The sequence below is a fragment of the Topomyia yanbarensis genome, chromosome 2 (genome assembly GCF_030247195.1).
Source record: "Topomyia yanbarensis strain Yona2022 chromosome 2, ASM3024719v1, whole genome shotgun sequence".
NCBI classification, from domain to species: Eukaryota; Metazoa; Arthropoda; class Insecta; order Diptera; family Culicidae; genus Topomyia; species Topomyia yanbarensis.
The window spans coordinates 254,403,917-254,430,593 of NC_080671.1; positions in this window are offsets into that span (position 1 = coordinate 254,403,917).

Genomic DNA, 26,677 nt, shown 5'->3' on the forward strand with positions numbered 1-26,677 from the left:
ATCACAAAGCAAACCAATTTAAGCTGGGGAGTCGTTCGTTCATGGAACTTTCGCCCACCTCACATACCCACTCCCGCATGACAAAATGAGTTAGCATGCAGATAACATTGATCTAATACTGATTAGGCTAATGAAGTACGATATTTTTTTGTTTCAAGTGTTTCACCGTCGACACGTAGCTCATCAAGTTCGTGGCTGGCAAGCTATTGTGTATGAATGCAAAGTGTACTACGAATGTAATGGACATTTCCACAATTATGTTGAACATAAAAAGCCTCCGTGCTATAGTTTAGAGAAATGAGAAAGGCACAATTGCACCGGTAGGTGGATTAAAACAGGTTTTTGCCTTTCTCATATAGAAAGGTTATGCAATCACTCTGAAAAACGTCAACCTAATCCCGGCCCGGAGGGCCGAGTGTCATATCCCATTCGACTAAGTCGTCGAGATCGGAAAAAGTCTGTATGTGTGTGTATGTGTGTGTATGTGTGTGTATGTGTGTGTATGTATGTGCGTATGTGTCAAATAATGTCACTCATTTTTCTCAGAGATGGCTGGACCGATTTGCCCAAACTTAGTCTCAAATGAAAGGTGCAACCTTCCCATCGGCTGCAATTGAATTTTGGATCGATCGGAATTCTGGTTCCGGAATTACAGGTTTCAGAGTGCGGCCACACAGAAATTTCTCATATAAACTATAGGAAAAATTAAAAATAGAATTTTTATTTTTGATGCTAAATGTGTTCAAGCTGCATGAAACGTCGAGATTTGATGCAAACTCGAAAAAAAATTTGACGACGATTCACTTTTTTGGATTTTGGCACGTTTTTGCCTTTCTCATATAGAAAGGTTATGCAATCACTCTGCAAAACGGCAACCTAATCCCGGCCCGGAGGGCCGAGTGTCATATCCCATTCGACTCAGTTCGACGAGATCGGAAAAAGTCTGTATGTGTGTGTATGTGTGTATGTATGTGTGTGTATGTGTGTGTATGTGTGTGTATGTGTGTGTATGTGTGTGTGTATGTATGTGCGTATGTGTCAAATAATGTCACTCATTTTTCTCAGAGATGGCTGGACCGATTTACCCAAACTTAGTCTCAAATGAAAGGTGTAACCTTCCCATCGGCTGCTATTGAATTTTGGATCGATCGGAATTCTAGTTCCGGAATTACGGGTTTCAGAGTGCGGCCACACAGAAATTTCTCATAAAAACTATAGGAAAAATTAAAAATAGAATTTTTATTTTTGATGCTAAATGTATTCAAGGTGCATAAAACGTCGAGATTTGATGCAAACACGAAAAAAATTTGACGAAGATTCACTTTTTTGGATTTTGCACATTTTTGCCTTTCTCATATAGAAAGGTTATGCAATCACTCTGAAAAACGTCAACCTAATCCCGGCCCGGAGGGCCGAGTGTCATATCCCATTCGACTCAGTTCGTCGAGATCGGAAAAAGTCTGTATGTGTGTGTGTATGTGTGTGTATGTGTGTATGTGTGTGTATGTGTGTGTGTATGTATGTGCGTATGTGTCAAATAATGTCACTCATTTTTCTCAGAGATGGCTGGACCGATTTGCCCAAACTTAGTCTCAAATGAAAGGTGTAACCTTCCCATCGGCTGCTATTGAATTTTGGATCGATCGGAATTCTGGTTCCGGAATTACGGGTTTCAGAGTGCGGCCACACAGAAATTTCTCATAAAAACTATAGGAAAAATTAAAAATAGAATTTTTATTTTTGATGCTAAATGTATTCAAGGTGCATAAAACGTCGAGATTTGATGCAAACACGAAAAAAATTTGACGAAGATTCACTTTTTTGGATTTTGCACATTTTTGCCTTTCTCATATAGAAAGGTTATGCAATCACTCTGAAAAACGTCAACCTAATCCCGGCCCGGAGGGCCGAGTGTCATATCCCATTCGACTCAGTTCGTCGAGATCGAAAAAAGTCTGTATGTGTGTGTATGTGTGTATGTATGTGTGTGTGTATGTGTGTGTATGTGTGTGTGTGTATGTATGTGCGTATGTGTCAAATAATGTCACTCATTTTTCTCAGAGATGGCTGGACCGATTTGCCCAAACTTAGTCTCAAATGAAAGGTGTAACCTTCCCATCGGCTGCTATTGAATTTTGGATCGATCGGAATTCTGGTTCCGGAATTACGGGTTTCAGAGTGCGGCCACACAGAAATTTCTCATAAAAACTATAGGAAAAATTAAAAATAGAATTTTTACTTTTGATGCTAAATGTATTCAAGGTGCATAAAATGTCGAGATTTGATGCAAACACGAAAAAAATTTGACGAAGATTCACTTTTTTGGATTTTGCACATTTTTGCCTTTCTCATATAGAAAGGTTATGCAATCACTCTGAAAAACGTCAACCTAATCCCGGCCCGGAGGGCCGAGTGTCATATCCCATTCGACTCAGTTCGTCGAGATCGGAAAAAGTCTGTATGTGTGTGTGTATGTATGTGTGTGTATGTGTGTGTATGTGTGTGTGAATGTGTGTGTGTATGTGTGTGTATGTATGTGCGTATGTGTCAAATAATGTCTCTCATTTTTCTCAGAGATGGCTGGACCGATTTGCCCAAACTTAGTCTCAAATGAAAGGTGTAACCTTCCCATCGGCTGCTATTGAATTTTGGATCGATCGGAATTCTGGTTCCGGAATTACGGGTTTCAGAGTGCGGCCACACAGAAATTTCTCATAAAAACTATAGGAAAAATTAAAAATAGAATTTTTATTTTTGATGCTAAATGTATTCAAGGTGCATAAAACGTCGAGATTTGATGCAAACACGAAAAAAATTTGACGAAGATTCACTTTTTTGGATTTTGCACATTTTTGCCTTTCTCATATAGAAAGGTTATGCAATCACTCTGAAAAACGTCAACCTAATCCCGGCCCGGAGGGCCGAGTGTCATATCCCATTCGACTCAGTTCGTCGAGATCGGAAAAAGTCTGTATGTGTGTGTATGTGTGTGTGTATGTATGTGCGTATGTGTCAAATAATGTCACTCATTTTTCTCAGAGATGGCTGGACCGATTTGCCCAAACTTAGTCTCAAATGAAAGGTGTAACCTTCCCATCGGCTGCTATTGAATTTTGGATCGATCGGAATTCTGGTTCCGGAATTACGGGTTTCAGAGTGCGGCCACACAGAAATTTCTCATAAAAACTATAGGAAAAATTAAAAATAGAATTTTTATTTTTGATGCTAAATGTTTCAAGGTGCATAAAACGTCGAGATTTGATGCAAACACGAAAAAAATTTGACGAAGATTCACTTTTTTGGATTTTGCACATTTTTGCCTTTCTCATATAGAAAGGTTATGCAATCACTCTGAAAAACGTCAACCTAATCCCGGCCCGGAGGGCCGAGTGTCATATCCCATTCGACTCAGTTCGTCGAGATCGGAAAAAGTCTATATGTGTGTGTGTATGTGTGTATGTATGTGTATGTATGTGTGTATGTGTGTATGTGTGTGTATGTGTGTGTGTATGTATGTGCGTATGTGTCAAATAATGTCTCTCATTTTTCTCAGAGATGGCTGGACCGATTTGCCCAAACTTAGTCTCAAATGAAAGGTGTAACCTTCCCATCGGCTGCTATTGAATTTTGGATCGATCGGAATTCTGGTTCCGGAATTACGGGTTTCAGAGTGCGGCCACACAGAAATTTCTCATAAAAACTATAGGAAAAATTAAAAATAGAATTTTTATTTTTGATGCTAAATGTATTCAAGGTACATAAAACGTCGAGATTTGATGCAAACACGAAAAAAATTTGACGAAGATTCACTTTTTTGGATTTTGCACATTTTTGCCTTTCTCATATAGAAAGGTTATGCAATCACTCTGAAAAACGTCAACCTAATCCCGGCCAGGAGGGCCGAGTGTCATATCCCATTCGACTCAGTTCGTCGAGATCGGAAAAAGTCTGTATGTGTGTGTATGTATGTGTGTGTATGTGTGTGTATGTGTGTGTATGTGTGTGTATGTGTGTGTATGTATGTGCGTATGTGTCAAATAATGTCACTCATTTTTCTCAGAGATGGCTGGACCGATTTGCCCAAACTTAGTCTCAAATGAAAGGTGTAACCTTCCCATCGGCTGCTATTGAATTTTGGATCGATCGGAATTCTGGTTCCGGAATTACGGGTTTCAGAGTGCGGCCACACAGAAATTTGTCATAAAAACTATAGGAAAAATTAAAAATAGAATTTTTATTTTTGATGCTAAATGTATTCAAGGTGCATAAAACGTCGAGATTTGATGCAAACACGAAAAAAATTTGACGAAGATTCACTTTTTTGGATTTTGCACATTTTTGCCTTTCTCATATAGAAAGGTTATGCAATCACTCTGAAAAACGTCAACCTAATCCCGGCCCGGAGGGCCGAGTGTCATATCCCATTCGACTCAGTTCGTCGAGATCGGAAAAAGTCTGTATGTGTGTGTGTATGTGTGTATGTATGTGTGTGTATGTGTGTGTGTATGTGTGTGTGTATGTGTGTGTGTATGTATGTGCGTATGTGTCGAATAATGTCACTCATTTTTCTCAGAGATGGCTGGACCGATTTGCCCAAACTTAGTCTCAAATGAAAGGTGTAACCTTCCCATCGGCTGCTATTGAATTTTGGATCGATCGGAATTCTGGTTCCGGAATTACGGGTTTCAGAGTGCGGCCACACATAAATTTCTCATAAAAACTATAGGAAAAATTAAAAATAGAATTTTTATTTTTGATGCTAAATGTATTCAAGGTGCATAAAACGTCGAGATTTGATGCAAACACGAAAAAAATTTGACGAAGATTCACTTTTTTGGATTTTGCACATTTTTGCCTTTCTCATATAGAAAGGTTATGCAATCACTCTGAAAAACGTCAACCTAATCCCGGCCTAACCTAATGTGCAATTTTTTTTTTTCGACTCGCATAAGGTTTCTGGATTTTAACAGGGGCGTAGTTGATGGTTTACGGAGAGGGGTTACACCCCCCCTCTACTGTTCACTCCCCTCCTTTAAAAATCTCTTTAAATCACCCCTCAGACCACCACCTCATACCCCTCCCTTTCAACCCCATCATCTTTAAACCACCACTATATTACCAAGCATACCAATTTATGCTGGGGAGTCGTTCGTTCATGGGACTTTCGCCCTCCTCACATACCCATCCCCGCATGACAAAATGAGTTAGCAAGCAGATAACATTGATCTAATGCTGATTAGGCTAATGGAGTATGATATTTTTTTGTTTCAAGTGTTTCACCGTCGACACTGTAGGACATTTCCACAATTATGTTGAACATAAAAAGCCTCCGTGCCATAGTTTAGTGAAATGAGAAAGGCACAATTGCACCGCTAGGTGGATTAAAACAGGTTTTTGCCTTTCTCATATAGAAAGGTTATGCAATCACTCTGAAAAACGTCAACCTAATCCCGGCCCGGAGGGCCGAGTGTCATATCCCATTCGACTCAGTTCGTCGAGATCGGAAAAAGTCTGTATGTGTGTGTATGTGTGTGTGTATGTGTGTGTGTATGTGTGTGTATGTATGTGCGTATGTGTCAAATAATGTCACTCATTTTTCTCAGAGATGGCTGGACCGATTTGCCCAAACTTAGTCTCAAATGAAAGGTGCAACCTTCCCATCGGCTGCTATTGAATTTTGGATCGATCGGAATTCTTGTTCCGGAATTACGGGTTTCAGAGTGCGGCCACACAGAAATTTCGCATAAAAACTATAGGAAAAATTAAAAATAGAATTTTTATTTTTGATGCTAAATGTATTCAAGGTGCATAAAACGTCGAGATTTGATGCAAACACGAAAAAAATTTGACGAAGATTCACGTTTTTGGATTTTGCACATTTTTGCCTTTCTCATATAGAAAGGTTATGCAATCACTCTGAAAAACGTCAACCTAATCCCGGCCCGGAGGGCCGAGTGTCATATCCCATTCGACTCAGTTCGTCGAGATCGGAAAAAGTCTGTATGTGTATGTATGTGTGTATGTATGTGTGTATGTGTGTGTATGTGTGTGTATGTGTGTGTGTGTATGTGTGTGTATGTATGTGCGTATGTGTCAAATAATGTCTCTCATTTTTCTCAGAGATGGCTGGACCGATTTGCCCAAACTTAGTCTCAAATGAAAGGTGTAACCTTCCCATCGGCTGCTATTGAATTTTGAATCGATCGGAATTCTGGTTCCGGAATTACGGGTTTCAGAGTGCGGCCACACAGAAATTTCTCATAAAAACTATAGGAAAAATTAAAAATAGAATTTTTATTTTTGATGCTAAATGTATTCAAGGTGCATAAAACGTCGAGATTTGATGCAAACACGAAAAAAATTTGACGAAGATTCACTTTTTTGGATTTTGCACATTTTTGCCTTTCTCATATAGAAAGGTTATGCAATCACTCTGAAAAACGTCAACCTAATCCCGGCCCGGAGGGCCGAGTGTCATATCCCATTCGACTCAGTTCGTCGAGATCGGAAAAAGTCTGTATGTGTGTGTGTATGTGTGTATGTATGTGTGTGTATGTGTGTGTATGTGTGTGTATGTGTGTGTGTATGTGTGTGTGTGTGTATGTATGTGCGTATGTGTCAAATAATGTCACTCATTTTTCTCAGAGATGGCTGGACCGATTTGCCCAAACTTAGTCTCAAATGAAAGGTGTAACCTTCCCATCGGCTGCTATTGAATTTTGGATCGATCGGAATTCTGGTTCCGGAATTACGGGTTTCAGAGTGCGGCCACACAGAAATTTCTCATAAAAACTATAGGAAAAATTAAAAATAGAATTTTTATTTTTGATGCTAAATGTATTCAAGGTGCATAAAACGTCGAGATTTGATGCAAACACGAAAAAAATTTGACGAAGATTCACTTTTTTGGATTTTGCACATTTTTGCCTTTCTCATATAGAAAGGTTATGCAATCACTCTGAAAAACGTCAACGTAATCCCGGCCCGGAGGGCCGAGTGTCATATCCCATTCGACTCAGTTCGTCGAGATCGGAAAAAGTCTGTATGTGTGTGTATGTATGTGTGTGTGTATGTGTGTGTATGTGTGTGTATGTGTGTGTGTATGTATGTGCGTATGTGTCAAATAATGTCACTCATTTTTCTCAGAGATGGCTGGACCGATTTTCCCAAACTTAGTCTCAAATGAAAGGTGTAACCTTCCCATCGGCTGCTATTGAATTTTGGATCGATCGGAATTCTGGTTCCGGAATTACGGGTTTCAGAGTGCGGCCACACAGAAATTTCTCATAAAAACTATAGGAAAAATTAAAAATAGAATTTTTATTTTTGATGCTAAATGTATTCAAGGTGCATAAAACGTCGAGATTTGATGCAAACACGAAAAAAATTTGACGAAGATTCACTTTTTTGGATTTTGCACATTTTTGCCTTTCTCATATAGAAAGGTTATGCAATCACTCTGAAAAACGTCAACCTAATCCCGGCCCGGAGGGCCGAGTGTCATATCCCATTCGACTCAGTTCGTCGAGATCGGAAAAAGTCTGTATGTGTGTGTATGTATGTGTGTGTATGTGTGTGTATGTGTGTGTATGTGTGTGTATGTGTGTGTATGTATGTGCGTATGTGTCAAATAATGTCACTCATTTTTCTCAGAGATGGCTGGACCGATTTGCCCAAACTTAGTCTCAAATGAAAGGTGTAACCTTCCCATCGGCTGCTATTGAATTTTGGATCGATCGGAATTCTGGTTCCGGAATTACGGGTTTCAGAGTGCGGCCACACAGAAATTTCTCATAAAAACTATAGGAAAAATTAAAAATAGAATTTTTATTTTTGATGCTAAATGTATTCAAGGTGCATAAAACGTCGAGATTTGATGCAAACACGAAAAAAAATTGACGAAGATTCACTTTTTTGGATTTTGCACATTTTTGCCTTTCTCATATAGAAAGGTTATGCAATCACTCTGAAAAACGTCAACCTAATCCCGGCCTAACCTAATGTGCAAATTTTTTTTTTTTCGACTCGCATAAGGTTTCTGGATTTTAACAGGGGCGTAGTTGATGGTTTACGGAGAGGGGTTACACCCCCCCTCTACTGTTCACTCCCCTCCTTTAAAAATCTCTTTAAATCACCCCTCAGACCACCACCTCATACCCCTCCCTTTCAACCCCATCATCTTTAAACCACCACTATATTACCAAGCATACCAATTTATGCTGGGGAGTCGTTCGTTCATGGGACTTTCGCCCTCCTCACATACCCATCCCCGCATGACAAAATGAGTTAGCAAGCAGATAACATTGATCTAATGCTGATTAGGCTAATGGAGTATGATATTTTTTTGTTTCAAGTGTTTCACCGTCGACACTGTAGGACATTTCCACAATTATGTTGAACATAAAAAGCCTCCGTGCCATAGTTTAGTGAAATGAGAAAGGCACAATTGCACCGCTAGGTGGATTAAAACAGGTTTTCTAATAATATCCTGTCATTATTGGATGATTTAAAATTTGATATCTGGGAAAAGTCGTGGGGTATCGGGCTTACCCAGGATGTCAGGCTTACCCCCAGTTCCCCTACATTGAATGTTTTACATTTCTTAGAAAAGAAATGTATAGAATTCGCTCAAACTTTCAAGATTTTTTCCGAGGCCCGGAGGGCCGAGTCTTATATACCAATCGACTCAGCTCGACGATTTGGGATAATGTCTGTGTGTGTATGTAACGGACAAATTCTCATTCGTGTTTCTCAGCAATGACTGAACTGATCTTATCCAAACTAATTTTAAATGAAAAGCCTATCATCCAGACAGAACGCTATTAAATGGTTTTTGATTCTGATGTTTAGTTTCCAAGATATGAATATTTGAAGGTGCAAAAATCGCGTTTTTTTGCAGTTTTTTGAAATTTTCTGCCAAAATTGACAACGTAACTGAACAATTTATATATTTTTAGAAAGGTTATACGAATACATTTCGAACGAATAGTAGATTGTTGAAATCGGACTATTATCAAAGAGATATTAACAATAAATTCGGACGAAAGATTTTTATCATTTTCCATAGCCAGAAATAAGACCAAAAACATTCAATGTATTATTAGCATCAAAACGGATTATTTTAGGTCAATAGTATCTTCGGAGAATTTAAAGCATACAATTTGCCCGTTATTTTGGTATTGTAATTTTACAGATTAATCCCCTTAAGAGTGAGATATTTTCATGAAAATGATTTTTGTGAAATAATATCTTCAGCAAATTTGTAGCTCTTACTTTTGCGAACAACTTTACTGAAGACATCAAATACATATTTCGAAAACTTTAAAAGTTATGGCTTGTTGTTTATGAATTTCCATTTGTTGCCTATTTATTGTTCAATATAGTAATAATCCATTTAAATGAGCCAAATATTATTTCGATAAAACTAATTTCGTGTTTCATTTTTCTATCTGCAACCGCTAGAATAACCAACGAACAATTCCAAGTTGTCTAGATGGAACTTGATCACTTATCGGTGCAAAAAATTTCATTTGCGCTAACCTTCTGACTTATAACCATCGGATAGATCTGAAACATATCTCGGAAAATGAAAAGCGTAATGAATAACTCCAAGCAGTGGTGCCAAGAGGATTATTTGGGGTTTAACCACACCCCCCCCCCCCTCACCCAAAAAATAATTGGATTTATCTGATCAGTACATTGATAACCAATTGTTTGAAACATCATGAGGACCTTTGAAAAATTGTGGGAATGCGGGAATATCAAATACCTGCCTAAATACATTCCAATAGAAATTCATTCCAGAGTTCTGAAATCAATCATAATCATAATTTCCTATCATATTGAGTTCAGTTTTGAAAGGGTTTACTGCAATATGGATAAGGATCATTTTTTAATAAGAAGCGAAACTGGAATTGCTTTAATGTCTATGAAACTTAGAACTTTTCATAGAATAATTGCATTACTTCCAACATTTGCTGAAAATATTTTTGTTTTGGGAATGCGTCGATTTGAAACGAAAATGTTATAGAATTAATAGCTGATAAGATAGAGGTACAGCTACACGACTTAGCGAACGATTCGAAATGATTAGTTTGTAGTTTTGCTTCATGAAACTCTTATCCTCCGTTTTTTCCCAAGGCAAGTTCAAGAAAATCTATGAAAACACTTGAAATATATTTGAAAATTCAAAAATATATTAATTTTTTTGAGACTATCAGGAAATCATCGAGTTCTAATGAAGCGAATCTGTAGCGTGGAGTCTCAAGAACGATTCGAAATGATTAGTTTGTAGTTTTGCTTCATGAAACTCTTATCCTCCGTTTTTCCCAAGGCAAGTTCAAGAAAATCTACGAAAACACTTGAAATATATTTGAAAATTCAAAAATATTTAATTTTTTTAAGAATATCAGGAAATCATCGAGTTCCAATGAAGCGGATCTGTTGCGTGGGGTCTTCAGAACGATTCGAAATGATTATTTTGTAGTCTTGCTTCACAAAACTTTTATCCTCCGTTTTATTCCAAAGGCAAGATCAAGAAAATCTATGAAAACACTTGAAATATTTTTGAAAATTCAAAAATATTTAATTTTATTGAGAATATTAGAAAATCTACGAGTTCCAATGAGGCGGATCTCTTGCGTGGGGTTTCAAGAACGATTCGAAATGATTGGTTTGTAGTTCTGCTTCATAAAACTCTTATCCTCCGTTTTTCCCCAAGGCAAGTTCAAGAAAATCTATGAAAACACTTGAAATATATTTGAAAATTCAAAAATATTTAATTTTTTTGAGAATATCAGGAAATCATCGAGTTCCAATGAAGCAGATCTGTTGCGTGGAGTCTCAAGAACGACTCGAAATGATTAGTTTGTAGTTTTGCTTCATGAAACTCTTATCCTCCGTTTTTTCCCAAGGCAAGTTCAAGAAAATCTATGAAAACACTTAAAATATATTTGAAAATTCAAAAATATTTATTTTTTTTAAGAATATCAGGAAATAATCGAGCTTCAATGAAGCGGATCTGTTGCGTGGGGTCTTCAGAACGATTCGAAATGATTAGTTTGTAGTTTTGCTTCATAAAACTCTTATCCTCCATCTTTTCCCAAGGCAAGTTTAAGAAAATCTATGAAAACACTTGAAATATTTTTGAAAATTCAAAAATATTTAATTTTATTGAGAATATCAGAAAATCTACGAGTTCCAATGAAGCGGATCTCTTGCGTGGGGTTTTAAGAACGATTCGAAATGATTGGTTTACAGTTCTGCTTCATAAAACTCTTATCATCCGTTTTTCCCCAAGGCAAGTTCAAGAAAATCTATGAAAACACTTGAAATATATTTGAAAATTCAAAACTATTTAATTTTTTTGAGAATATCAGAAAATTATCGAGTTCCAAAGAAGCAGATCTGTTGCGTGGGATCTCAAGAACGATTCGAAATGATTATTTTGTAGTTTTGCTTCATGAAACTCTTATCCTCCGTTTTTTTCCCAAAGCAAGTTTAAGAAAATCTATGAAAACACTTGAAATATATTTCAAAATTTAAAAATATTTATTTTTTTTTTTGAGAATATCAGGAAATCATCGCGTTCCAATGAAGCAGATCTGTTGCGTGGGGTCTTCGGAACGATTCGAAATGATTAGTTTGTAGTTTTGCTTCATGAAACTCTTATCCTCCGTTTATTCTAAAACACTTGAAATATATTTGAAAATTCAAAAATATAATAAATTTTTTTGAGAATATCAGGAAATCATCGAGTTCTAATGAAGCGAATCTGTAGCGTGGAGTCTCAAGAACGATTCGAAATGATTAGTTTGTAGTTTTGCTTCATGAAACTCTTATCCTTCGTTTTTCCCAAGCCAAGTTCAAGAAAATCTATGAAAACACTTGAAATATATTTGAAAATTCAAAAATATTTAATTTTCAAATATATTTCATCGAGTTCCAATCAAGCGGATCTGTTGCGTGGGGTCTTCAGAACGATTCGAAATGATTATTTTGTAGTCTTGCTTCATAAAACTCTTATCCTCCGTTTTATTCCAAAGGCAAGATCAAGAAAATCTATGAAAACACTTGAAATATTTTTGAAAATTCAAAAATATTTAATTTTTTTGAGAATATTAGAAAATCTACGAGTTCCAATGAAGCGGATCTCTTGCGTGGGGTCTCAAGAACGATTCGAAATGATTGGTTTGCAGTTCTGCTTCATAAAACTCTTATCCTCCGTTTTTCCCCAAGGCAAGTTCAAGAAAATCTATGAAAACACTTGAAATATATTTGAAAATTCAAAAATATTTAAGTTTTTTGAGAATATCAGGAAATCATCGAGTTCCAAAGAAGCAAATCTATTGCGTGGGGTCTCAAGAACGATTCGAAATGATTATTTTGTAGTTTTGCTTCATGAAACTCTTATCCTCCGTTTTTTCCCAAAGCAAGTTCAAGAAAATCTATGAAAACACTTGAAATATATTTGAAAATTCAAAAATATTTAATTTTTTTGAGAATATCAGGAAATCATCGAGTTCCAATGAAGCAGATCTGTTGCGTGGAGTCTCAAGAATGATTCGAAATGATTAGTTTGCAGTTTTGCTTCATGAAACTCTGATGCTCCGTTTTTTCCCAAGGCAAGTTCAAGAAAATCTATGAAAACACTTGAAATATATTTGAAAATTTAAAAATATTTAATTTTTTTGAGAATATCAGGAAATTATCGAGTTTCAATGAAGCAGATCTGTTGCGTGGAGTCTCAAGAACGATTCGAAATGATTCGTTTGTAGTTTTGCTTCATGAAACTCTGATCCTCCGTTTTTTCCCAAGGCAAGTTCAAGAAAATCTATGAAAACACTTAAAATATATTTGAAAATTCAAAAATATTTATTTTTTTAAGAATATCAGGAAATAATCGAGTTTCAATGAAGCGGATCTGTTGCGTGGGGTCTTCAGAACGATTCGAAATGATTAGTTTGTAGTTTTGCTTCATAAAACTCTTATCCTCCATCTTTTCCCAAGGCAAGTTTAAGAAAATCTATGAAAACACTTGAAATATTTTTGAAAATTCAAAAATATTTAATTTTATTGAGAATATCAGAAAATCTACGAGTTCCAATGAAGCGGATCTCTTGCGTGGGGTTTTAAGAACGATTCGAAATGATTGGTTTACAGTTCTGCTTCATAAAACTCTTATCATCCGTTTTTCCCCAAGGCAAGTTCAAGAAAATCTATGAAAACACTTGAAATATATTTGAAAATTCAAAACCATTTAATTTTTTTTTGAGAATAACAGAAAATTATCGAGTTCCAAAGAAGCAGATCTGTTGCGTGGGGTCTCAAGAACGATTCGAAATGATTATTTTGTAGTTTTGCTTCATGAAACTCTTATCCTCCGTTTTTTTCCCAAAGCAAGTTTAAGAAAATCTATGAAAACACTTGAAATATATTTGAAAATTTAAAAATATTTATTTTTTTGAGAATATCAGGAAATCATCGCGTTCCAATGAAGCAGATCTGTTGCGTGGGGTCTTCGGAACGATTCGAAATGATTAGTTTGTAATTTTGCTTCATGAAACTCTTATCCTCCTTTTTTTCTAAAACACTTGAAATATATTTGAAAATTCAAAAATATATTAAATTTTTTTGAGAATATCAGGAAATCATCGAGTTCTAATGAAGCGAATCTGTAGCGTGGAGTCTCAAGAACGATTCGAAATGATTAGTTTGTAGTTTTGCTTCATGAAACTTTTATCCTCCGTTTTTCCCAAGCCAAGTTCAAGAAAATCTATGAAAACACTTGAAATATATTTGAAAATTCAAAAATATTTAATTTTCAAATATATTTCATCGAGTTCCAATGAAGCGGATCTGTTGCGTGGGGTCTTCAGAACGATTCGAAATGATTATTTTGTAGTTTTGCTTCATAAAACTCTTATCCTCCGTTTTATTCCTAAGGCAAGATCAAGAAAATCTATGAAAACACTTGAAATATTTTTGAAAATTCAAAAATATTTAATTTTTTTGAGAATATTAGAAAATCTACGAGTTCCAATGAAGCGGATCTCTTGCGTGGGGTCTCAAGAACGATTCGAAATGATTGGTTTGTAGTTCCGCTTCATAAAACTCTTATCCTCCGTTTTTTCCCAAAGCAAGTTCAAGAAAATCTATGAAAACACTTGAAATATATTTGAAAATTCAAAAATATTTAATTTTTTTGAGAATATCAGGAAATCATCGAATTCCAATGAAGCAGATCTGTTGCGTGGAGTCTCAAGAATGATTCGAAATGATTAGTTTATAGTTTTGCTTCATGAAACTCTGATGCTCCGTTTTTCCCAAGGCAAGCTCAAGAAAATCTATGAAAACACTTGAAATATATTTGAAAATTTAAAAATATTTAATTTTTTTGAGAATATCAGGAAATAATCGAGTTTCAATGAAGCGGATCTGTTGCGTGGGGTCTTCAGAACGATTCGAAATGATTAGTTTGTAGTTTTGCTTCATAAAACTCTTATCCTCCATCTTTTCCCAAGGCAAGTGTAAGAAAATCTATGAAAACACTTGAAATATTTTTGAAAATTCAAAAATATTTAATTTTATTGAGAATATCAGAAAATCTACGAGTTCCAATGAAGCGGATCTCTTGTGTGGGGTCTTAAGAACGATTCGAAATGATTGGTTTATAGTTCTGCTTCATAAAACTCTTATCATACGTTTTTCCCCAAGGAAAGTTCAAGAAAATCTATGAAAACACTTGAAATATATTTGAAAATTCAAAACTATTTAATTTTTTTTGAGAATATCAGAAAATTATCGAGTTCCAAAGAAGCAAATCTATTGCGTGGGGTCTCAAGAACGATTCGAAATGATTATTTTGTAGTTTTGCTTCATGAAACTCTTATCCTCCGTTTTTTCCCAAAGCAAGTTTAAGAAAATCTATGAAAACACTTGAAATATATTTGAAAATTCAAAAATATTTAATTTTTTTGAGAATATCAGGAAATCATCGAGTTCCAATGAAGCAGATCTGTTGCGTGGAGTCTCAAGAATGATTCGAAATGATTAGTTTGTAGTTTTGCTTCATGAAACTCTGATGTTCCTTTTTTTCCCAAGGCAAGTTCAAGAAAATCTATGAAAACACTTGAAATATATTTGAAAATTTAAAAATATTTAATTTTTTTGAGAATATCAGGAAATAATCGAGTTTCAATGAAGCAGATCTGTTGCGTGGAGTCTCAAGAACGATTCGAAATGATTAGTTTGTAGTTTTGCTTCATGAAACTCTGATCCTCCGTTTTTTCCCAAGGCAAGTTCAAGAAAATCTATGAAAACACTTGAAATATATTTGAAAATTCAAAAATATTTATTTTTTTAAGAATATCAGGAAATAATCGAGTTTCAATGAAGCGGATCTGTTGCGTGGGGTCTTCAGAACGATTCGAAATGATTAGTTTGTAGTTTTGCTTCATAAAACTCTTATCCTCCATCTTTTCCCAAGGCAAGTTTAAGAAAATCTATGAAAACACTTGAAATATTTTTGAAAATTCAAAAATATTTAATTTTATTGAGAATATCAGAAAATCTACGAGTTCCAATGAAGCGGATCTCTTGCGTGGGGTTTTAAGAACGATTCGAAATGATTGGTTTACAGTTCTGCTTCATAAAACTCTTATCATCCGTTTTTCCCCAAGGCAAGTTCAAGAAAATCTATGAAAACACTTGAAATATATTTGAAAATTCAAAACTATTTAATTTTTTTTGAGAATATCAGAAAATTATCGAGTTCCAAAGAAGCAGATCTGTTGCGTGGGGTCTCAAGAACGATTCGAAATGATTATTTTGTAGTTTTGCTTCATGAAACTCTTATCCTCCGTTTTTTCCCAAAGCAAGTTTAAGAAAATCTATGAAAACACTTGAAATATATTTGAAAATTTAAAAATATTTATTTTGATGAAGCAGATCTGTTGCGTGGGGTCTTCGGAACGATTCGAAATGATTAGTTTGTAGTTTTGCTTCATGAAACTCTTATCCTCCTTTTTTTCTAAAACACTTGAAAGATATTTGAAAATTCAAAAATATATTAAATTTTTTTGAGAATATCAGGAAATCATCAAGTTCTAATGAAGCGAATCTGTAGCGTGGAGTCTCAAGAACGATTCGAAATGATTAGTTTGTAGTTTTGCTTCATGAAACTCTTATCCTCCGTTTTTCCCAAGCCAAGTTCAAGAAAATCTATGAAAACACTTGAAATATATTTGAAAATTCAAAAATATTTAATTTTCAAATATATTTCATCGAGTTCCAATGAAGCGGATCTGTTGCGTGGGGTCTTCAGAACGATTCGAAATGATTATTTTGTAGTTTTGCTTCATGAAACTCTTATCCTCCGTTTTTTTCCCAAAGCAAGTTTAAGAAAATCCATGAAAACACTTGAAATATATTTGAAAATTTAAAAATATTTATTTTTTTGAGAATATCAGGAAATCATCGCGTTCCAATGAAGCAGATCTGTTGCGTGGAGTCTCAAGAATGATTCGAAATGATTAGTTTGTAGTTTTGCTTCATGAAACTCTGATGTTCCTTTTTTTCCCAAGGCAAGTTCAAGAAAATCTATGAAAACACTTGAAATATTTTTGAAAATTTAAAAATATTTAATTTTTTTGAGAATATCAGGAAATCTACGAGTTCCAATGAAGCGGATCTCTTGCGTGGGGTTTTAAGAACGATTCGAAATGATTGGTTTACAGTTCTGCTTCATAAAACTCTTATCATCCGTTTTTCCCCAAGGCAAGTTCAAGAAAATCTATGAAAACACTTGAAATATATTTGAAAATTCAAAACTATTTAATTTTTTTTGAGAATATCAGAAAATTATCGAGTTCCAAAGAAGCAGATCTGTTGCGTGGGGTCTCAAGAACGATTCGAAATGATTATTTTGTAGTTTTGCTTCATGAAACTCTGATCCTCCGTTTTTTCCCAAAGCAAGTTTAAGAAAATCTATGAAAACACTTGAAATATATTTGAAAATTTAAAAATATTTATTTTTTTTTGGGAATATCAGGAAATCATCGCGTTCCAATGAAGCAGATCTGTTGCGTGGGGTCTTCGGAACGATTCGAAATGATTAGTTTGTAGTTTTGCTTCATGAAACTCTTATCCTCCTTTTTTTCTAAAACACTTGAAAGATATTTGAAAATTCAAAAATATATTAAATTTTTTTGAGAATATCAGGAAATCATCGAGTTCTAATGAAGCGAATCTGTAGCGTGGAGTCTCAAGAACGATTCGAAATGATTAGTTTGTAGTTTTGCTTCATGAAACTCTTATCCTCCGTTTTTCCCAAGCCAAGTTCAAGAAAATCTATGAAAACACTTGAAATATATTTGAAAATTCAAAAATATTTAATTTTCAAATATATTTCATCGAGTTCCAATGAAGCGGATCTGTTGCGTGGGGTCTTCAGAACGATTCGAAATGATTATTTTGTAGTTTTGCTTCATAAAACTCTTATCCTCCGTTTTATTCCTAAGGCAAGATCAAGAAAATCTATGAAAACACTTGAAATATTTTTGAAAATTCAAAAATATTTAATTTTTTTGAGAATATTAGAAAATCTACGAGTTCCAATGAAGCGGATCTCTTGCGTGGGGTCTCAAGAACGATTCGAAATGATTGGTTTGTAGTTCCGCTTCATAAAACTCTTATCCTCCGTTTTTCCCAAAGCAAGTTCAAGAAAATCTATGAAAACACTTGAAATATATTTGAAAATTCAAAAATATTTAATTTTTTTGAGAATATCAGGAAATCATCGAATTCCAATGAAGCAGATCTGTTGCGTGGAGTCTCAAGAATGATTCGAAATGATTAGTTTGTAGTTTTGCTTCATGAAACTCTGATGCTCCGTTTTTCCCAAGGCAAGCTCAAGAAAATCTATGAAAACACTTGAAATATATTTGAAAATTTAAAAATATTTAATTTTTTTGAGAATATCAGGAAATAATCGAGTTTCAATGAAGCGGATCTGTTGCGTGGGGTCTTCAGAACGATTCGAAATGATTAGTTTGTAGTTTTGCTTCATAAAACTCTTATCCTCCATCTTTTCCCAAGGCAAGTGTAAGAAAATCTATGAAAACACTTGAAATATTTTTGAAAATTCAAAAATATTTAATTTTATTGGGAATATCAGAAAATCTACGAGTTCCAATGAAGCGGATCTCTTGTGTGGGGTCTTAAGAACGATTCGAAATGATTGGTTTATAGTTCTGCTTCATAAAACTCTTATCATACGTTTTTCCCCAAGGAAAGTTCAAGAAAATCTATGAAAACACTTGAAATATATTTGAAAATTCAAAACTATTTAATTTTTTTTGAGAATATCAGAAAATTATCGAGTTCCAAAGAAGCAAATCTATTGCGTGGGGTCTCAAGAACGATTCGAAATGATTATTTTGTAGTTTTGCTTCATGAAACTCTTATCCTCCGTTTTTTCCCAAAGCAAGTTTAAGAAAATCTATGAAAACACTTGAAATATATTTGAAAATTCAAAAATATTTAATTTTTTTGAGAATATCAGGAAATCATCGAGTTCCAATGAAGCAGATCTGTTGCGTGGAGTCTCAAGAATGATTCGAAATGATTAGTTTGTAGTTTTGCTTCATGAAACTCTGATGTTCCTTTTTTTCCCAAGGCAAGTTCAAGAAAATCTATGAAAACACTTGAAATATATTTGAAAATTTAAAAATATTTAATTTTTTTGAGAATATCAGGAAATAATCGAGTTTCAATGAAGCAGATCTGTTGCGTGGAGTCTCAAGAACGATTCGAAATGATTAGTTTGTAGTTTTGCTTCATGAAACTCTGATCCTCCGTTTTTTCCCAAGGCAAGTTCAAGAAAATCTATGAAAACACTTGAAATATATTTGAAAATTCAAAAATATTTATTTTTTTAAGAATATCAGGAAATAATCGAGTTTCAATGAAGCGGATCTGTTGCGTGGGGTCTTCAGAACGATTCGAAATGATTAGTTTGTAGTTTTGCTTCATAAAACTCTTCTCCTCCATCTTTTCCCAAGGCAAGTTTAAGAAAATCTATGAAAACACTTGAAATATTTTTGAAAATTCAAAAATATTTAATTTTATTGAAAATATCAGAAAATCTACGAGTTCCAATGAAGCGGATCTCTTGCGTGGGGTTTTAAGAACGATTCGAAATGATTGGTTTACAGTTCTGCTTCATAAAACTCTTATCATTCGTTTTTCCCCAAGGCAAGTTTAAGAAAATCTATGAAAACACTTGAAATATATTTGAAAATTCAAAACTATTTAATTTTTTTTTGAGAATATCAGAAAATTATCGAGTTCCAAAGAAGCAGATCTGTTGCGTGGGGTCTCAAGAACGATTCGAAATGATTATTTTGTAGTTTTGCTTCATGAAACTCTTATCCTCCGTTTTTTCCCAAAGCAAGTTTAAGAAAATCTATGAAAACACTTGAAATATATTTGAAAATTTAAAAATATTTATTTTTTTTGAGAATATCAGGAAATCATCGCGTTCCAATGAAGCAGATCTGTTGCGTGGGGTCTTCGGAACGATTCGAAATGATTAGTTTGTAGTTTTGCTTCATGAAACTCTTATCCTCCTTTTTTTCTAAAACACTTGAAAGATGTTTGAAAATTCAAAAATATATTAAATTTTTTTGAGAATATCAGGAAATCATCGAGTTCTAATGAAGCGAATCTGTAGCGTGGAGTCTCAAGAACGATTCGAAATGATTAGTTTGTAGTTTTGCTTCATGAAACTCTTATCCTCCGTTTTTCCCAAGCCAAGTTCAAGAAAATCTATGAAAACACTTGAAATATATTTGAAAATTCAAAAATATTTAATTTTCAAATATATTTCATCGAGTTCCAATGAAGCGGATCTGTTGCGTGGGGTCTTCAGAACGATTCGAAATGATTATTTTGTAGTTTTGCTTCATAAAACTCTTATCCTCCGTTTTATTCCTAAGGCAAGAACAAGAAAATTTATGAAAACACTTGAAATATTTTTGAAAATTCAAAAATATTTAATTTTTTTGAGAATATTAGAAAATCTACGAGTTCCAATGAAGCGGATTTCTTGCGTGGGGTCTCAAGAACGATTCGAAATGATTGGTTTGTAGTTCTGCTTCATAAAACTCTTATCCTTTGTTTTTCCCAAAGCAAGTTCAAGAAAATCTATGAAAACACTTGAAATATATTTGAAAATTCAAAAATATTTAATTTTTTTGAGAATATCAGGAAATCATCGAAATTCTTATCCTCCGGTTTTTCCCAAAGCAAGTTTAAGCAAATCTATGAATACACTTGAAATATATTTGAAAATTTAAAAATATTTAATTTTGCCTTTCTCATATAGAAAGGTTATGCAATCACTCTGAAAAACGTCAACCTAATCCCGGCCGAGTGTCATATCCCATTCGACTCAGTTCGTCGAGATCGGAAAAAGTCTGTATGTGTGTGTATGTGTGTATGTATGTGTGTGTATGTGTGTGTGTATGTGTGTGTATGTATGTGCGTATGTGTCAAATAATGTCACTCATTTTTCTCAAAGATGGCTGGACCGATTTGCCCAAACTTAGTCTCAAATGAAGGGTGCAACCTTCCCATCGGCTGCTATTGAATTTTGGATCGATCGGAATTCTGGTTCCGGAATTACAGGTTTCAGAGTGCGGCCACACAAAAATTTCTCATATAAACTATAGGAAAAATTAAAAATAGAATTTTTATTTTTGATGCTGAATGTGTTCAAGCTGCATGAAACGTCGAGATTTGATGCAAACTCGAAAAAAAATTTGACGACGATTCACTTTTTTGGATTTTGGCACGTTTTTGCCTTTCTCATATAGAAAGGTTATGCAATCACTCTGCAAAACGTCAACCTAATCCCGGCCCGGAGGGCCGAGTGTCATATCCCATTCGACTCAGTTCGTCGAGATCGGAAAAAGTCTGTATGTGTGTATGTATGTGTGTATGTGTGTGTATGTATGTGCGTATGTGTCAAATAATGTCACTCATTTTTCTCAGAGATGGCTGGACCGATTTTTTTAAGAATATCAGGAAATCATCGAGTTTCAATGAAGCGGATCTGTTGCGTGGGGTCTTCAGAACGATTCGAAATGATTAGTTTGTAGTTTTGCTTCATAAAACTCTAATCCTCCATCTTTTCCCAAGGCAATTTTAAGAAAAACTATGAAAACACTTGAAATATTTTTGAAAATTCAAAAATATTTAATTTTATTGAGAATATCAGAAAATCTACGAGTTCCAATGAAGCGGATCTCTTGCGTGGGGTCTTAAGAACGATTCGAAATGATTGGTTTATAGTTCTGCTTCATAAAACTCTTATCATCCCTTTTTCCCCAAGGAAAGTTCAAGAAAATCTATGAAAACACTTGAAATATATTTGAAAATTCAAAAATATTTAATTTTATTGAAAATATCAGGAAATTATCGAGTTCCAAAGAAGCAGATCTGTTGCGTGGGGTCTCAAGAACGATTCGAAATGATTATTTTGTAGTTTTTCTTCATGAAACTCTTATCCTCCGTTTTTTTCCCAAAGCAAGTTTAAGAAAATCTATGAATACACTTGAAATATATTTGAAAATTTAAAAATTTTTAATTTTGCCTTTCTCATATAGAAAGGTTATGCAATCACTCTGGAAAACGTCAACCTAATCCCAGCCGAGTGTCATATCCCATTCGACTCAGTTCGTCGAGATCGGAAAAAGTCTGTATGTGTGTATGTGTGTGTGTATGTATGTGCGTATGTGTCAAATAATGTCACTCATTTTTCTCAGAGATGGCTGGACCGATTTGCCCAAACTTAGTCTCAAATGAAAGGTGCAACCTTCCCATCGGCTGCTATTGAATTTTGGATCGATCGGAAATCTGGTTCCGGAATTACAGGTTTCAGAGTGCGGCCACACAGAAATTTCTCATATAAACTATAGGAAAAATTAAAAATAGAATTTTTATTTTTGATGCTAAATGTGTTCAAGGTGCATGAAACGTCGAGATTTGATGCAAACTCGAAAATAAAATTGACGACGATTCACTTTTTTGGATTTTGGCACATTTTTGCCTTTCTCATATAGAAAGGTTATGCAATCACTCTGAAAAACGTCAACCTAATCCCGGCCCGGAGGGCCGAGTTTCATATCCCATTCGACTCAGTTCGTCGAGATCGGAAAAAGTCTGTATGTGTGTATGTATGTGTGTGTATGTATGTGTATTGTGTGTATGTGTGTGTATGTGTGTGTATGTATGTGCGTATGTGTCAGATAATGTCACTCATTTTTCTCAGAGATGGCTGGACCGATTTGCCCAAACTTAGTCTCAAATGAAAGGTGCAATCTTCCCATCGGCTGCTATTGAATTTTGGATCGATCGGAATTCTGGTTCCGGAAATACGGGTTTCAGAGTGCGGCCACACCGAAATTTCTCATATAAACTATAGAAAAAATTAAAAATAGAATTTTTATTTTTGATGCTAAATGTGTTCAAGGTGCATGAAACATCGAGATTTGATGCAAACTCGAAAAAAAATTTGACGACAATTCACTTTTTTGGATTTTGGCACATTTTTGCCTTTCTTATATAAAAAGGTTATGCAATCACTCTGAAAAACGTCAACTTAATCCCGGCCCGGAGGGCCGATTGTCATATCCCATTCGACTCAGTTCGTCGAGATCGGACAAAGTCTGTATGTGTGTGTGTATGTGTGTATGTATGTATGTGTGTATGTGTGTGTATGTGTGTATGTGTGTGTATGTGTGTGTGTATGTATGTGCGTATGTGTCAAATAATGTCACTCATTTTTTCAGAGATGGCTGGACCGATTTGCCCAAACTTAGTCTCAAATGAAAGGTGCAACCTTCCCATCGGCTGTTATTGAATTTTGGATCGATCGGAATTCTGGTTCCGGAAATACGGGTTTCAGAATGCGGCCACATAGAAATTTCTCATATAAACTATAGAAAAAATAGAATTTTTATTTTTGATGCTAAATGTGTTCAAGGTGCATGAAACGTCGAGATTTGATGCAAACTCGAAAAAAAATTTGACGACAATTCACTTTTTTGGATTTTGGCACATTTTTGCCTTTCTTATATAGAAAGGTTATGCAACCACTCTGAAAAACGTCAACCTAATCCCGGCCCGGAGGGCCGAGTGTCATATCCCATTCGACTCAGTTCGTCGAGATCGGAAAAAGTCTGTATGTGTGTGTGTGTATGTGTGTATGTATGTGTGTATGTGTGTGTATGTGTGTATGTGTGTATGTGTGTATGTATGTGTGTATGTGTCAAATATTGTCACTCATTTTTCTCAGAGATGGCTGGACCGATTTGCCCAAACTTAGTCTCAAATGAAAGGTGCAACCTTCCCAACGGCTGCTATTGAATTTTGGATCGATCGGAAATCTGGTTCCGGAAATACGGGTTTCAGAGTGCGGCCACACAGAAATTTCTCATATAAACTATAGAAAAAATTAAAAATAGAATTTTTATTTTTGATGCTAAATGTGTTCAAGGTGCATGAAACGTCGAGATTTGATGCAAACTCGAAAAAAAATTTGACGACAATTCACTTTTTTGGATTTTGGCACATTTTTGCCTTTCTTATATAGAAAGGTTATGCAATCACTCTGAAAAACGTCAACTTATTCCCGGCCCGGAGGGCCGATTGTCATATCCCATTCGACTCAGTTCGTCGAGATCGGACAAAGTCTGTATGTGTGTGTGTATGTGTGTATGTATGTGTGTATGTGTGTGTGTATCTGTGTGTATGTGTGTGTATGTATGTGCGTATGTGTCAAATAATGTCACTCATTTTTCTCAGAGATGGCTGGACCGATTTGCCCAAACTTAGTCTCAAATGAAAGGTGCACCCGAGCAAATACTCATGGGTTCAAACACCACATAGCCCCTCGAAGAGACCTTACACATGGTCCGCGACGAAATTCCCAACCACCAAGACACCATAAAATGGTCTCAATAACCCATAAATACACCAACATGTGGTATTTTATATGGGATCTACCGGACCATGGTTATGGTGTTTTCATGATTTGAACCCATTTCTAACACCCATGTCAAACCCCATGACTATGGGGGTATTATGGGCTTTTTGTTTGGTCGGGAAACCTTCCCATCGGCTGCTATGGAATTTTGGATCGATCGGAATTCTGGTTCCGGAAATACGGGTTTCAGAGTGCGGCCACACAGAAATTTCTCATATAAACTATAGAAAAAATTAAAAATAGAATTTTTATTTTTGATGCTAAATGTGTTCAAGGTGCATGAAACATCGAGATTTGATGCAAACTCGAAAAAAAATTTGACGACAATTCACTTTTTTTGGATTTTGGCACATTTTTGCCTTTCTTATATAGAAAGGTTATGCAATCACTCTGAAAAACGTCAAGCTAATCCCGGCCAATTTTTTTTTCGACTAGCATAAGGTTTCTGGATTTTGACAGGGGCGTAGTTGATGGTTTACGGAGAGGGGTTACACTCCCCTCTACTGTTCCCCTTTAAAAATCTCCTTAAATCGCCCCTCAGACCACCACCCCATCCAGCCCTCATACCCCTCCCTTTCAACCCCATCATCTTTAAACCACCACTATATCACAAAGCATACCAATTTAAGCTGGGGAGTCGTTCGTTCATGGGACTTTCGCCCTCCTCACATACCCACCCCTGCATGACAAAATGAGTTAGAAAGCAGATAACATTGATCTAGTGCTGATTAGGCTAATGGATTATGATATTTTTTTGTTTCAAGTGTTTCACCGTCGACACGTAGCTCATCAAGTTCGTGGCTGGCATGCCATTGTGTATAAGTGCAAAGTGTACTAAGAATGTAATGGACATTTCCACAATTATGTTGAACATAAAAAGCCTCCGTGCCATAGTTTAGAGAAATGAGAAAGGCACAATTGCACCGCTAGGTGGATAAAAACTGGTTTTCTAATAATATCCTGTCATTATTGTATGATTTAAAATTTGATATCTGGGAAAAGTCGTGGGGTATCGGGCTTACCCAGGGTGTCAGGCTTACCCCCAGTTCCCCTAAATTGAATGTTTTACATTTCTTAGAAAAGAAATGTATAGAATTCGCTCAAACTTTCAAGATTTTTTCCGAGGTCCGGAGGGCCGAGTCTTATATACCAATCGACTCAGCTTGACGATTTGGGATAATGTCTGTGTGTGTATGTAATGCACAAATTCTCATTCGTGTTTCTCAGCAATGGCTAAACTGATCTTATCCAAACTAATTTTAAATGAAAAGCCTATCATCCAGACAGAACGCTATTAAATGGTTTTTGATTCTGATGTTTAGTTTCCAAGATATGAATATTTGAAGGTGCAAAAATCACGTTTTTTGCAGTTTTTTGAAATTTTCTGCCGAAATTGACAACGTAACTGAACAATTTATATATTTTTAGAAAGGTTATACGAATATCTTTCGAACGAATAGTAGATTGTTGAAATCGGACTATTATCAAAAGAGATATTAACAATAAATTCGGACGAAAGATTTTTATCATTTTCCATAGCCAGAAATAAGACCAAAAACATTCAATGTATTATTAGCATCAAAACGGATTATTTTAGGTCAATAGTATCTTCGGAGAATTTAAAGCATACAATATGCCCGTTATTTTGGTATTGTAATTTTACAGATTAATACCCCAAAGAGTGAGATATTTTCATGAAAATGATTTTATTGAAATAATATCTTCAGCAAATTTGTAGCTCTTATTTTTGCGAATAACTTTACTGTAGACATCAAATACATATTTCGAAAACTTTAAAAGTTATGGCTTGTTGTTTGTGAATTTCCCTTTGTCGCCTATTTATTGTTCAATATAGTAATAATCCATTTAAATGAGCCAAATATTATTTCGATAAAACTAATTTCGTGTTTCATTTTTCTATCTACAACCGCTAGAATAACCACCGAACAATTCCAAGTTGTCTAGATGGAACTTGATCACTTATCGGTGCAAAAAATTTCATTTGCGCGAACCTTCTGACTTATAACCATCGGATAGATCTGAAACATATCTCGGAAAAAGAAAAAAATTAAAGAGTTGTGTACAGGACACGACCACGGTGACATTAAAAATATAGCTTTTTTATCTATCACACATATCGACACACGTTCTTGTTCACTCGCCTGTTTTCATATGTTACAATTTGCTATATACCCTCCCCATTAAAACATAATTTATTGAAGGTCTTTTAACGGTAATCTATTAATTAATCAAGTATCTCACTAGGTGATTGGCATTATTTGGCTGATCCATCTAGTAAAAATAGGCTGTCCAGAAAATATATTCAAAAGAAAAGTTCCATATTGAGAGCTGTGATGAGGAAACCCACGCCCGCCAACGGAAATATACAGATTCTCCATAAAATATGAAATTTCATTTTCCATTTAAATTTTCAATAATGTACTAATGAACTTAAGTAAACAATCTTAAGTATTTCTTGATCGATTAGTAGTGGAAAAATGAAATTATTTGATAAATTACATTGTCATGCAACGTTCGCACTACCAGTTAAAACGGGTTTTTATGCTATCTTGGTGACATTTTTCTTGTTGCTAATTATTAAAACGTGTTATAACTCTGTAGTATAAA